Source organism: Sciurus vulgaris (assembly GCF_902686455.1).
Source record: "Sciurus vulgaris genome assembly, chromosome: 2".
Taxonomy (NCBI): domain Eukaryota; kingdom Metazoa; phylum Chordata; class Mammalia; order Rodentia; family Sciuridae; genus Sciurus; species Sciurus vulgaris.
Genome location: NC_136462.1, coordinates 177755514 through 177767698, shown reverse-complemented (window position 1 = coordinate 177767698; position 12185 = coordinate 177755514).

The following is a 12185-nucleotide window of genomic DNA, read 5'->3' as shown; positions in this document are numbered from 1 at the left end:
ACCATCAGATTTCGTTTCCCTTCTCTTTCTTTTCTGTTTCATTTTGCACCAATGGGGATCAAACCCAGGGCCTCTTGCATGCTCGACAAGCGCTCCGCACAGAGCCACATGGAGATGCTCCTCCTCTGGCCACTTTGTGAAGATATCGGGAGGGGCAGGAGTGGAAGCCAAGAGCCCCCAGATGCTACCACCATCCCAGTGGGAGGGGAGGGCGGCTTGGACCCCACACTACCTGCTGATAGGTCTGCTGCTGGGTGTGGAAGGGACAGGTCCTGGATGACCCAGAGGCTTCGGGCTGAACTGAGGCAGGCTGGCGTGGAGAGGGGTTTGGACAGGTCCACTCCACCATGAGGTGCTGCTGAACACCCTCACGGGATCGGCAAGGCAGCAGTGCAGGGGACACCTGGACGGGGACACCCCTGAGCATCACTGATGTGTGCCGGCCATGGACTACAGGAGAGCTCTTGGGGGAGGAAAAGAGGTCGCAGCGGAGTCCCTCCCGGTTATGCAAGTTATCCAGGTACCAGGCTGCTTCTGCCATGTGTCGCGCAGATACCTAGCTACCCTACGTCCATTTATTTATTTAAACTCTGGATGGAACCCAGGGCACTCTGCCACCGAGTTAAGTCCCCAGCCCTTTTTATTTATTTATTTTGAGGCAGGGCCTCTCTAAGTTGCTGAGGCTGGCCTCAAACCTGCAATCCTCCTGCCTCAGCTTCCTGAGTTGCTAGGATTACAGGCCTGTGCCACTGCATCTGTTGCTAAGTGTTTTTAAAATAACAACCCATTGAGTCTTCATCAGTGACCTATGATAACAGGTACTGTCACCATTATCAGCATTTTATAGAGATTCACAAACTGAGGGACAGAGAGGTTAGGTGACTTACCTGAGGTCACACTCACGGGTAAGAAGTGGACCCAGGTTTTGAATCTAGAAGGTTCAACTCCAGAATCCTGGTGCTTCACCTGGTATGATGCCTTTGCCGGTATCTGTTCTCACGAATGGGTACCGATGGCTGGGGGTTGTCAGGGGACAGAGAATATTAGCGAGAAAATGAAAATGAAGTGTGTGGTGATAATGAGCTTGGATTTGAGAAATGGGATTAACACAGCTCCCCTACCTAATGTAAAAAGGAGGGAGTAGGGGAAGGAGAGAGGAGAAGGGAGAAGAGAAGGGAGAAACGGAAGGAAAGGAAGATGGAGGGGGAGGGGGAGGGGGAGGGTGGGGGAAGGGAGGGGAGGGGGAAGGAGAATCAAAAGAGGAAAGGAAGAAGATGATGGAAGAGGAAGAGGAGGAGAAGGGAGAGGGGGAGGGGAGGGGGAGGATAAGAAGCAGGAAGCAAGAACCCTCCAGCTGCTCCTCTGGGGCATTATCAGGCATTATCGAGCATGACGGTGACCAGCCTCGCCCGGGGCCCTCCCACAGCGGGCTGTGCTCCTGGGTCTTGGGCCCTGACCCTCCCGCAGTCTCTGGCCACACCCTGACCCAGAGGCCTGCAGGCTGCCGCCTTTGCTTGTGCCCTTTCCTCCTGCCCCACCCCGCAGCGGGAACTCCTGCACACCCCGCAGAGCCCAGCCCCCAGCCTCTCTCCCCTCCCGCTCCCCTGGGCTCCCGCAGTCCTCTGCCCCGCTTTCTCTGGTCGACTCAGCACCTGGCCTCCCTGCTGGCCACTGAGCCCCCCAGGGCAGGGGCTGGGCTGGCTCATCTCTTTAGTCCCCACGTGGGCCCCAGAGCCTGCTACCAGGTGGTGCTGGGCAAGGACAGGATTGGCCTCTTCCACCCTCCTGTCCAGGTGCCGAGCCGCTGGTGGTGCTCCGCACGAGTGCTGGACAGATGGATGGATGAACGAATGAAGGGTGAAGAGATCTGCTCTCTAACGACGCCAGGGCTACTTTTCTAACAGCAGCACGATTCCAGGGCCGAGAAGACAATTCACACCATGTCACAGATTTCATGTGTAGAATTGCCATTGCTAGATCTTCTCTAGAGCTAGAGAGTGTTGCTGAAGGAGAGTTCCTGGGCACTTCCTCTTCCTGCTGTGTGACTTTGGGCAAGATACTTAATAGCTCTGTGCCTCAGTGTCTTCATGTGCACCAAGGGAGGAATAGTGCCATCTTCTTCCTGGGGTGAGTTTGAGGATAAAATCGTCTGTGCCAGTAGCGCAGGACCTGGACACCATTCACCCCCACTCATTGTTAGCTATGACAAGGATGTGTCTACACTGGATTTTAATTTGCAATGATTTCAGAAACAGAGAAGTTACAAAAACTGTGCAAAGAATTGCTGTACATGCTTCACTCAGACTGCTTAAATGTTAACATTTTGTTACTCTTGTTTCATCTTTCTCTCTCTGCATACGTTTTTGTCTAAACTGTTGTAGTTGCAGACATGATACCTCTTTCCCTTGAGTTCTCTCTCTCTCTCTCTCTCTCTCTCTCTCTTTCCAGTACGGGGAATTGGACCCAGGGGTGCTCAACCACTGAGCTACATCCAGTCCTTTTTTTTTTTTTTTTTTTTTTTTTTTTGCTGAAGGCCTTACAAAGTTGCTGAGGCTATCCTCCTGCCTCAGCCTCCTGAGTAGCCAAGATGACAGGTGTGCACCTGTCTACCTTTAATTTTTAATCCCTTGTTAGTCTCTTTTTTCTAGACTAGCTCCTTACTTCTTTGACTTTTGCAACCTTAACATTTTTTGGAGATTATATACCAGTCGTTGTATAGATGGTCTCTGTTTGGATTTTGTTGTTATTTCTTTATGATCAAATTCAGATCAGTCTCTTTGGGCAAGAATGCCACAGAAGTAATGCCATGTCCTTTACAATGCATACCATCTGGGGACTCATGATATGGGCTTGTTCTGTTACTAGCAAGTTCTTTTGGACCACTCGATTAAGGTGGCATCTCGGAGATTTCTCCACTGTAAAGTTACTCTTTTTCTTTGTAACTAATTAGTATGTGGGGAGATTCATTGAAACTATGTAAATACCTCATTTCTCTTCTTATCTCACACCCTCCTACTGCCTAGCAGTATGAAATATTTTGCATTAAATGTATTTATTATTTGGCCAGCAGGGAGTCATATTCTAACAGCACAACAGAGGTCAGGGAAGCCCCCCCATCCCCACCCACACAGGTCCTCTCCCCAGTCCTTCCCTATTCTCACTTTCTAATATCCTTCCAGAACATTCTGTCACAGACTAGCCAAAATGCACACTCATCCTCTGGTAGTTCTGGGCACCCAGAAGATAGCTCAACACCCTGAGTATCCTGCCTCTCATTTTTATTTCGATTAACAGTTTGGAGACCATTTCACATTTGTACCTATGGGGAGATCTAAAACTAATTTCAGAGACTTAAATCCTCCCAAGAGGCCATTCCAGGCCAGTGAAATCTCTTCACACTAAAAAACTAGGGAAACTGAGGCCAGAATGGGGAAGGACTAGGTTCTGAAGGTCAGAGGCAGGCAGATCTGGAAAGCAGGCAGGGACTCTGGCGTAGGAGAGGTGACAGGTCTCTTGGCTGGCCAGCCAGGCCTTCTGGGGCCTTCCTAACGAAATGCCAGATCAGGCTCTTGCCCCGTTTTCAGCCTGGCTTCTCCCTGCAACCCCCCCAGGGTCCCCTTCTTAGTTTTAGCTAGGGACCCCCCTCCAGCTCCCTGCTGGGCCAGGTCTTGGGAGCCCCATTGATCCTCTGACAGCCGAAGACGGATTGGCGTTGAGTGTGTATTCAGGTGCAGGCACAGCACATGGAGGCCAGATGAGGCCGGGCTGGGGGGCCAAGGGCCCGCTGGGGCAGGGGACGGAGGACGAGGGGCGGCAGCACAGGGCATCCCTGGACACCTGCCTCCTCGCTCCCTCCCCCGCCGATTCCCACCCTTCTTGGGGCTTCTGCTCCAGCCCAGCCCAGTCCCTCCTGTGACCACAGGTCCTCTTGAGCCTCAGCTTCCTCAGGACGATGGGGAGGAAGTGAGCATTCTCAGCATCCAGCAGAGGCACGGGCGGCCAGGACGCGTTTGCCTGTCCCTCCGCGGGCCTCTGAAAACTCTCAGTGTTTCCTGTCTGCTGATGGAAGTCTCCCGTCCAAGTGGCCACTCAGCTCTGCTGGTCAGAGTTGTCCCTTCTTGCCAGACAACTGCATGGTTTCCTGGGACAGAGTGGACCCCAGAATGCAGGATCTACTTAGATGCCCGGTGACACTCAAGAGGCCTTAAGATGGCATAGGCATCTCTGTGGGTGCCCGGGATCGGGCTGTGTGCGAGGGGAAGCAGGGGCCCAGAAGGGAGTCCTGGGCTCAGAGACAAGCCCACCTGGACAGGGGACCGAGGAGGAGATGTGAGCACAGAGAGGAGCCAGGACTCAGTGAGCCAGACAGCGACGTGGAGAGCGGGCTCAGAGAGGTTGGGGTGCAGAGGGAGAAGGGAGCTCAGATGGGGTGCAGATTCACAGAGGGCCACGTGGACTCAGATCCGGGAGTGGAGGCTCAGATGGGAAGTGGCACTGAGGGAGGGTCCATTTTGGGGAAGGGGCGGCACAGAGTCCCCCACAGTCCTGGGAGGAGGGTGGGAGCTGGTAGCTCCAGAACAAAGCCCCGGGGAGCAGCCTGGGCCCCAGTCCCTTCCAGCTGACAGACCCAGGGCTAATTACTGTTAATGAGCAGCTGGGCTCAGCTCCTGGGATCTGCACTGAGAGTGATCATCAGCACCACTGTGGAAGACAGCCAGTGCTTGCCTTCCGGGGTGGCCATTTAGGGGGCAGAGGTGACATCGCTGGCTCCATGTGGTTTTGCCTTCCCTGCAGATGCTAAAAGGACAATCTGGACTGGAGGCAGGACGCTGGCATGCTTTCCCTGTCCTGGGCCAGGGCCTACCTTGGGGTTCCTCACAAACCTCAGGACCTTAGGCTTGGAGGACCCTCAGATGGAGCAGCAAGCTGCCTGCTGCCCATCAAGGGTAGTGTGCTTAGCCTCTCTATCAACCTCCTGAGGGAGCCTCTGGTATTGACCCCATTGTACAGATGAGGAAACCGAGGCACAGAGTAGTTGCACAGCCAGGGTCCAGCTGAGCAGGGACAGGAGCCCGGGCTTTCCCTGTGATGGGGCTACAGTTCCTTTCTCCCCCTGACTCCCCTCTCGGCAGGGATGCCGGTATGTTTGGTGTCCCCGGCAGGGTTGGGAGGTGAGACTTAAGTATAAATAAATAAACAGGGAGCAGATGGTGGGGGGGGGGGTCCTGGGAGGGGCAGGCTAGGGCCTCCCACTTCTCCCTGGGAAAACACCGCAAGGTCGCAGCAAATGGATTCCAGACTCAGTGCCTGGAGCCCTCCCTGGGCAGCCTGCTGGCTTGCTGCTCTGGGAGGAATGGTGGGCTGAGCCCCGAGGCCTGGCTTCTGTTCATCTCCCACTTCTCTCTCTTCTTCCTGTGTGGGCCTGAACAGGTTGCTTTACCTCTCTGTGCCTGCATTTCTCCATCTGTCAAATGAGTGGAAGGAAGAACTGTCTCCTTTCTGTTCGGGGGTCCCCTCCTCTGGGAAGCCTTCCCGGATTGCTCTGAGCAGACTTGGTGAGAGCAACTGCTTAGCATCTCAAGCAGGATGTGGGTGTTGCATCTTGGATTTCAGTCATCCAGTCAGCATGTGCTTGGGTCTGGGGCGGGCCAGGCACTTCGCCACCTTTAGGACTGACAGTGCTTGGCACATGCTTTTCTCTGCAGCTCCAGCTCCAGCCCGAGGAGCTACTGATGAGCCCTCGTCATGTGAAATGACATGGCAGGGGGCGAATGGGTGAGGAGGGCCGTGCTGGGTACCGGATGTGCACTTGTCCCGGGCTGGGGGCCGGGAGGGAATAAGAGATGTGGGTGAGACGTTCCTAGATCACAGCCCGTCCACAGCGCGGACACCGTTCCCGGCGGCGTCCCCCTACCTCGCAGGCCCAGACGCTGTGACCTTCCAGCACCTTTCTCTCCCGCTCCCTGGGCAGCAGAGGGCTGGTCCTGGCTGGGCTCTGCTACTGCAGACGATGTGATCAAGCTCGAATTGGACGCAGGCGAGCATCGCTTTGTTTCCATTTTGGTTTTTTGGGTCAATTACCTTTCAATTGGGACGAGGGCTTCTGAGTTTTCACTTGAGCTTTGGAAATTGCTGGTGGGAGCTGGAAGCAGTGCTGTCACTCTCAAGGAACGTCTGGTACCTTCTGATGAAGGGCTTTTACCCCCCTGGGTCCAGCCTGGCAGTGTTTAGTATTTTAACTGCAGCTGTAGTTACATGGCTGTCTACATCTATCAAAATGTATCGCATGATCACACTTAAAATACTTTTTTTTTTTTTTTTTTTGTTACTGGGGAATGAACTCAGGGCACTTAACCACTGAGCCACATCCTCAGCCCTTTTTTGTATTTTATTTAAAGACAGGGTCTTGCTGAGTGACTTAGGACCTTGCTGAGTGGCTGAGTCTGGCTTTGAACTTGAGATCCTCCTGCCTCAGCCTCCCGAGCGGCTGGGATTACAGAAAACAGGTGCATTTTTATTGCATGTAAACCTCAAAATTGCTTTTATCGTACATGTATTTAAATTGAAAAGGACTCCAGTTGAAGCTATTGAGTAAACAATAGTACAGATGCCATGTGGGTATGGCCCAAGCCAGGAAGCTTGTCTGCTACAGTAAAATCTGGAGTTGGTGAATAAATGGAAAGATAGGAGATGAAGAATGAATGAATGAATGAGCGAGTGAGTGGGTAGATGGGCCAATGAATGAATCCCTGTCCCCCTACGGTATGAATCCACTCTGTGCAGCCTCAGAACACTGGGTGGTCCTGACCAGAGGTTGTGTTATCTCGACCTGTGTAGCTCTAGGGTGGGGTGCTCACCACCTTGTGACAGAACCTTCCGTATCCAGGAGTGGGGAAAGACCTTCGTCACATTAGAGGAGCAGTGAGAGAGATGGCAGGGGAGACCACCGGAGGCAGAGAGGCAAGGGAAGCCTCTCTAAGAAGGTGGCATTTTAATTGACACCTTCTGGTGCGTAAAATCACCAGAAGAACCAGAGAAAGGGCATTCAAAGCAGAGGAAGAGCAAGTGCAAAGGCCCTGAGGTCAGAGAGCCAGTGGCAACTATGAGGCAGCCAGGCAGGCTGCGGGGCACTGGGCAGGGGAAGATCCATCAATTAGGATGGCGATGGTGAAGAGCCCCAGGTTGTTTTCTAAATCTGATCCTCAAACACTTTCATATGATATGACATGACTTAAATTTTAGTAGACACTCAATACATACTTACTAAATTAAAATTGAAGGTTCCAATCGTTCTTCACTTCTCAAAGTGAGACTGATCTGCCTTCAAGAGACAGAGTTGCAGAGTGGACAAATGAATGGCCTCCAGAGAGGGCCTGCCTAGGACAAACCCTGGCTGCGCCTCCTCCCTGCTGGGACGGCCGGAGAGGGCCCTCACCTCCCTGAGCCTGTTTTCTCATCTGTACCGTGGCCCTGGACATCCTAAATGCTTTCTTTTCCTTTTCTTTCTTTCTTTCTTTCTTTCTTTCTTTCTTTCTTTCTTTCTTTCTTTCTTTCTTTCTTTCTTTCTTTTTTTTAATTTTATTTTTTCATTATTTTTTGACAGTGATAAATATTTAAAAATATTTTTTTCCTACATGTATACAGGGTAATGTCTGTCTCGATCTACCGTCCTTCCGGTCCCCACTGCCCCAGCCCTCCCCTCACTCTCCTCTGTATAATCCAAAGTTCCTCCCTTCTTCTAAGAGATTTCTGATTGTCACATGTGATGAGAAAGGAGGAGGACACAGGAGCGAGGTGATCCTTTTCAATGGCTTCCCCTCCTGATTCCTGCAGGGAGAGTCCCAGCTTGTGGGGGTGGGGCTCTCTGACACTTGCTAAGAGAGCTGGCACTGACTGCCAGCTCTGGAGGGAGTCAGTTACAGGGCTGGGTTTACAATGTTTGCATCTGCAGCTACCTTTATGTCACTGGATATGGATTTTCCTTGGCTATCTCAAGTTTCTTTTTAGTTTTTACTTTTTGGTACTGGGAATTGAACCCAGGGGCACTTCACCACTGAGCCACATCCCCAGACTTTTTTTCTTTTCTTTTTTTTTTCAAGACAGGGTCTCACTAAATTGCTGAGGGCCTCCCTACACGGCTGAGACTGGCCTTAAACTCGTGATCCTCCTGTCTCAGCCTCCAGAGTCACTGGAATTACAGGCGTGCTCCATCACACCCAGTTATCTCAAGATTCTTAAAATTAAAAAACAATTAAGGCAAACAAAAGCAAATAGATTTTAGAAAGCAAGAACAATGATCACTAAAGATAATGGCAAGCTCCCCTCCTGTTCCACGAAGCCTGAATTGTGAAGGATCACTTGATTTTTCTTTTCTCTCTTTGTTCTTTGTCATGGTGCTGGGGAGGGAAACCCAGGACCTTAGTAATGCTCGGCAAGCTCTCCAGGAGCTGCGTCCCAGCTCACTCGATGGGATTTTAAGAATCGTGTTTCCCATCTCGCCCCTTCATTGTGCTCCTGGGGAACCCAGGCCCTGCCATGTGCGCTGCTCGGCCGAGTTTCCAGGGTCACTACTGGCAGAATGAGATCTACCCCAAGGACTCAAGGATTCTGGCCTCACTCGCGCCTGCAGTGAAGATTCTGGAAAGGGCTGATACAAAATCTGGGGGTCTCTGGGATCCTCTCTCCTTCAACCCCCAGGTTGATTCTCCCATCCATTGGCAAATGCTGGGCTCCATCTTCAAATTGCATCTGCAGTCTGACCACTTTCTCCCACCCTGGTCCACATCGCTGACCTTCACCTGGGACTCTGATAATGACAAAACCAGAGCGTGTCCTTCCTGCCTCTGCTCCAGGCCTCAGGTGGCTCCCAGCTCACTTGAAGGAAAAGCCACCTATGGGACCTCTCCCCAGCAGATGGGGCCCACCTCTCTGGCCTCACACCACCCTTCACCCCTCAGCTGGCCCGGCCACAGGGCCTCCTGACTTGCTCTTGGATGTCCCAAGCGGCTCCCACCCCGGGGCTCTCGCACGTCCCCTCTGATACCCAGGGGGCTTCCTTCTCTTCCTTAGGCCAACCCCCTCCTTAAGGAGGCTGTCCACTCCCCTCCCCCAGCGTTTCCTCTGTCATTCTTTCTCCTGCCCCTGACTTTTCCCATGGCCGTATCACCACTGGACAGCAGTTTACATCTGATACCCAGTTTGGGCACCTCTGATGGCCCATTTTCCCTGAGTGGACTTCAAGAGGACAAGGGTTTCATCTGCTTATGCTCTGATGGCCCTGGAGCCTGGGACAGTGCCTGGGCAATGTGTTCAGTGACCCTTCTTTGTAGCAGGAATGTCCAGGGAGGTATGTGAAGGGTGGGGACAGTCACTCCCAGCCCTGTCCTGCCCTCTTTGGGGTCCCTCAGTTTCCTCTCTGGCCATGGCTTTCCTCTCTGCCTGCCCCATGCCACCCACTGTCAAGTGCAGGTTGGAGCAGCCACAGTGTCCCCTGCGGGAGAGGTTTCTGGCAGCTGGGCAGAGACTCCTTCAATTGCTCCGTCCCCTATAAGCCTGAGGACATCTGCTCCCAACTTCAGGCTCCTCACCTGGAAAGAGGTAGGACAGCCTATGGGGACTTCCTATGTTTGTCTTTATTTTACAGACAAGGAAACTGAGGCTGGAGAGGTGAATTTGGCTCCAGACTGTCTGGAGAGTCCATTCCCTCCTCTGTAAAATGAGTATCTAAAATCCCTCCCTTCCAAGAGTAGCATGGTAAATTAAATGAGTTAAATAAAGTCTTCAAACACTGAGCTCTGTCCAGCACCTAGTAGGTGCACCGTAAACGTTGGTTATTAGTATTGTTGTTTTAAGCGGTGAACTTACAGGTAGTAGGTGGTGTAACCAACTCAAACCTAGGTCTGTCCATCTGAAGTGACTGTCTGGCCCTGCCAGGTGCCAAACGCCTGTAATCGCTGGCTTGGGAGGCTGAGGCAGGAGGATCTCGAGTTCAAAGTCAGCTCCAGCAACTTAGGGAGGTCCTAAGCAACGTAGTGATTCCCTGTCTCAAAATAAAAACTACAAAGGGCCGGGGATGTGGCTCTGGGTCCAATTCCCAGCACTCACACAAAACAAAAAATGGTTTCACAAGCACAGAACCATCGTCCGGGGCAGCAACAGAGGCAATAGCAGCCCGGCCTGCAATCGGTGTTTCCCACCGCAAGGGTCGGGGCAAGGCGACCAGGTGGCAGCCCCTGCCTGCACCCGGGCCCGCCCTCGTCGCTGATGCGCTGCCTCCCGCCCGGCAGGGACGGGGCGGCCCGCAGAGCCTCCCGCTGGGGGCGCCCCCATCCCGCCTCTGGGGGGCCCGGGGCGGCGAGCGCCTCCCTCCCGGGCGGTGCGCGGAGCCCGCGGCCTGGAAGACATTACACGGCTGTCGGCCGGGGGGCGTCGCTCCCAGTTCCGGAGGGGTCCCGGCGGCGGACGCGCCGGGCGAGGGGACGGCCCCGCCACAAAGCGCGCTTTGTTCTGCGCTCCCCCCGGGAGCTGGAACCAATGGATTGGCGGCAGCTGAGGTCATCTGTCAGGCAGAGCCGCGGGTCAGGCCCCGGGAAGGGGCTGCGAGGGCGGGCGCCGCGGTGGCCCGCGGGGTCCCGGGGTGGGGCCCAGGAGCCCGCCAGCAAGCTGGGGCTCCGCAGCAGGTCGCCGCGCCCCTTCGGGCCTCAGTTTACCCATCTGTACAACGGGGAGGGTCAATTCTGGCCTGGCCACCTCTCGGGTCTACTATGAGGGTCAAATAGGGACGTTCCCGAAGTCATGCTGATGCTGCTAATGATGCTGAGGATGCTGGGGAAATTGGGGATCCTGGAGATGCTGGGGATCTTGGGGATGCTGGGGATGCTGGGGATGCTGGAGATGCTGGGGATCTGGGGGATGCTGGGGATCTGGGAGATGCTGGGGATGCTGGGGATCTTGGGGATGCTGGGGATGCTGAGGATGCTGGAGATGCTGGGGATGCTGGGGATGATGCAGGTGATGTGGGTGATGGGGATTAGAGGGTGAAGACAGCCTTTCCGTAAGGAGTGGGTCCTCACTTCTGCTCTCTGGGAGGGCTGGAGCCAGGGGCTGGGTGGGGAGCTGGAAGGGAGTGTGGTTTGTAACACACAGCAGGCGTGTGGAGGCAGGGATGGCTGTCTTCCAGTCCTCTCCAGCTCAGGGCAGTCAGGGCCTCTCCTAGTTCCCCTGACTTGACCCTGGATGCCAGGCTGGGCTTGCCTTCTGCAGCACTGGCAGGTGGAGCTGCTCAGACCTGGGCCCAGGGACCAGGTGGAGCCCATCCTTGGTTCGACAGGCACAGGTTGAGGAAGGTCAGAAACCACCCAGAGAGGGTTTTTTCTGACCAGAGGCAGCCTGGGGTCTGAATTCCATCTTCTACTCCCTACAAATCTAGGTAGAGCCCAGCCAGACCCTGTGGTGTGTGCCTGTAATTCCAGCTGGTTGGGAGGCTGAGTCAGGAGGACTGCAAGTTCAAAGCCAGCCTTAGCAACATAGGGAGGCCCTCAACAACCTAGTGAGACCCTGTCTCTAAGTTAAAAATAAAAAGGGCTCAGGGTGTGGCTCAGTGGTCAAGCACCCCGAGGTTCAATCTCTGATACCAGAACCAAAACAAAACAAAAAGCTAGATCCCATTAATTACTTCACACACTCCACCTGCATGTGCCCCCCCCACGAGACAATGAGGTTTTGACACGGGATCCCCTAGGGGAGCAGGCGATCAGGTACAGGGAGCCCCAGAAATTGCCCAAAAGGTATGTATGTTTTTCTGGGGGAGGGGCTCATGGCTTTCTCTGGTTCTCAACCATGTTCACGACACCCCCACACTTCCCAGGAAAAATAGGGTAAGCAGTACCGGTCTGAGTGCCGAGGAGGAACCTCGGCTTCCAAAGTCTGGAGGGCAGCACTTGGAATAGTCGTTGTGGAGAGCAACCCACCAGTCTCTCAGAAGCTGGAAACGAGCCTGGGCCCGGCCTTCTTCCACTGCTAGGCACACGACTGAGAGCACAGAGTGGTGGTGAGGAGCTGCACAGCAGCGGATAACTGGAAAATTCCTGAATGGCCCTTAGCAGAATGACTGGTCATAAACCGTCACATCCACACCCTGCAACACCCACGCAGTAATGAAAAAGAATGGACTCGACCAACATGGA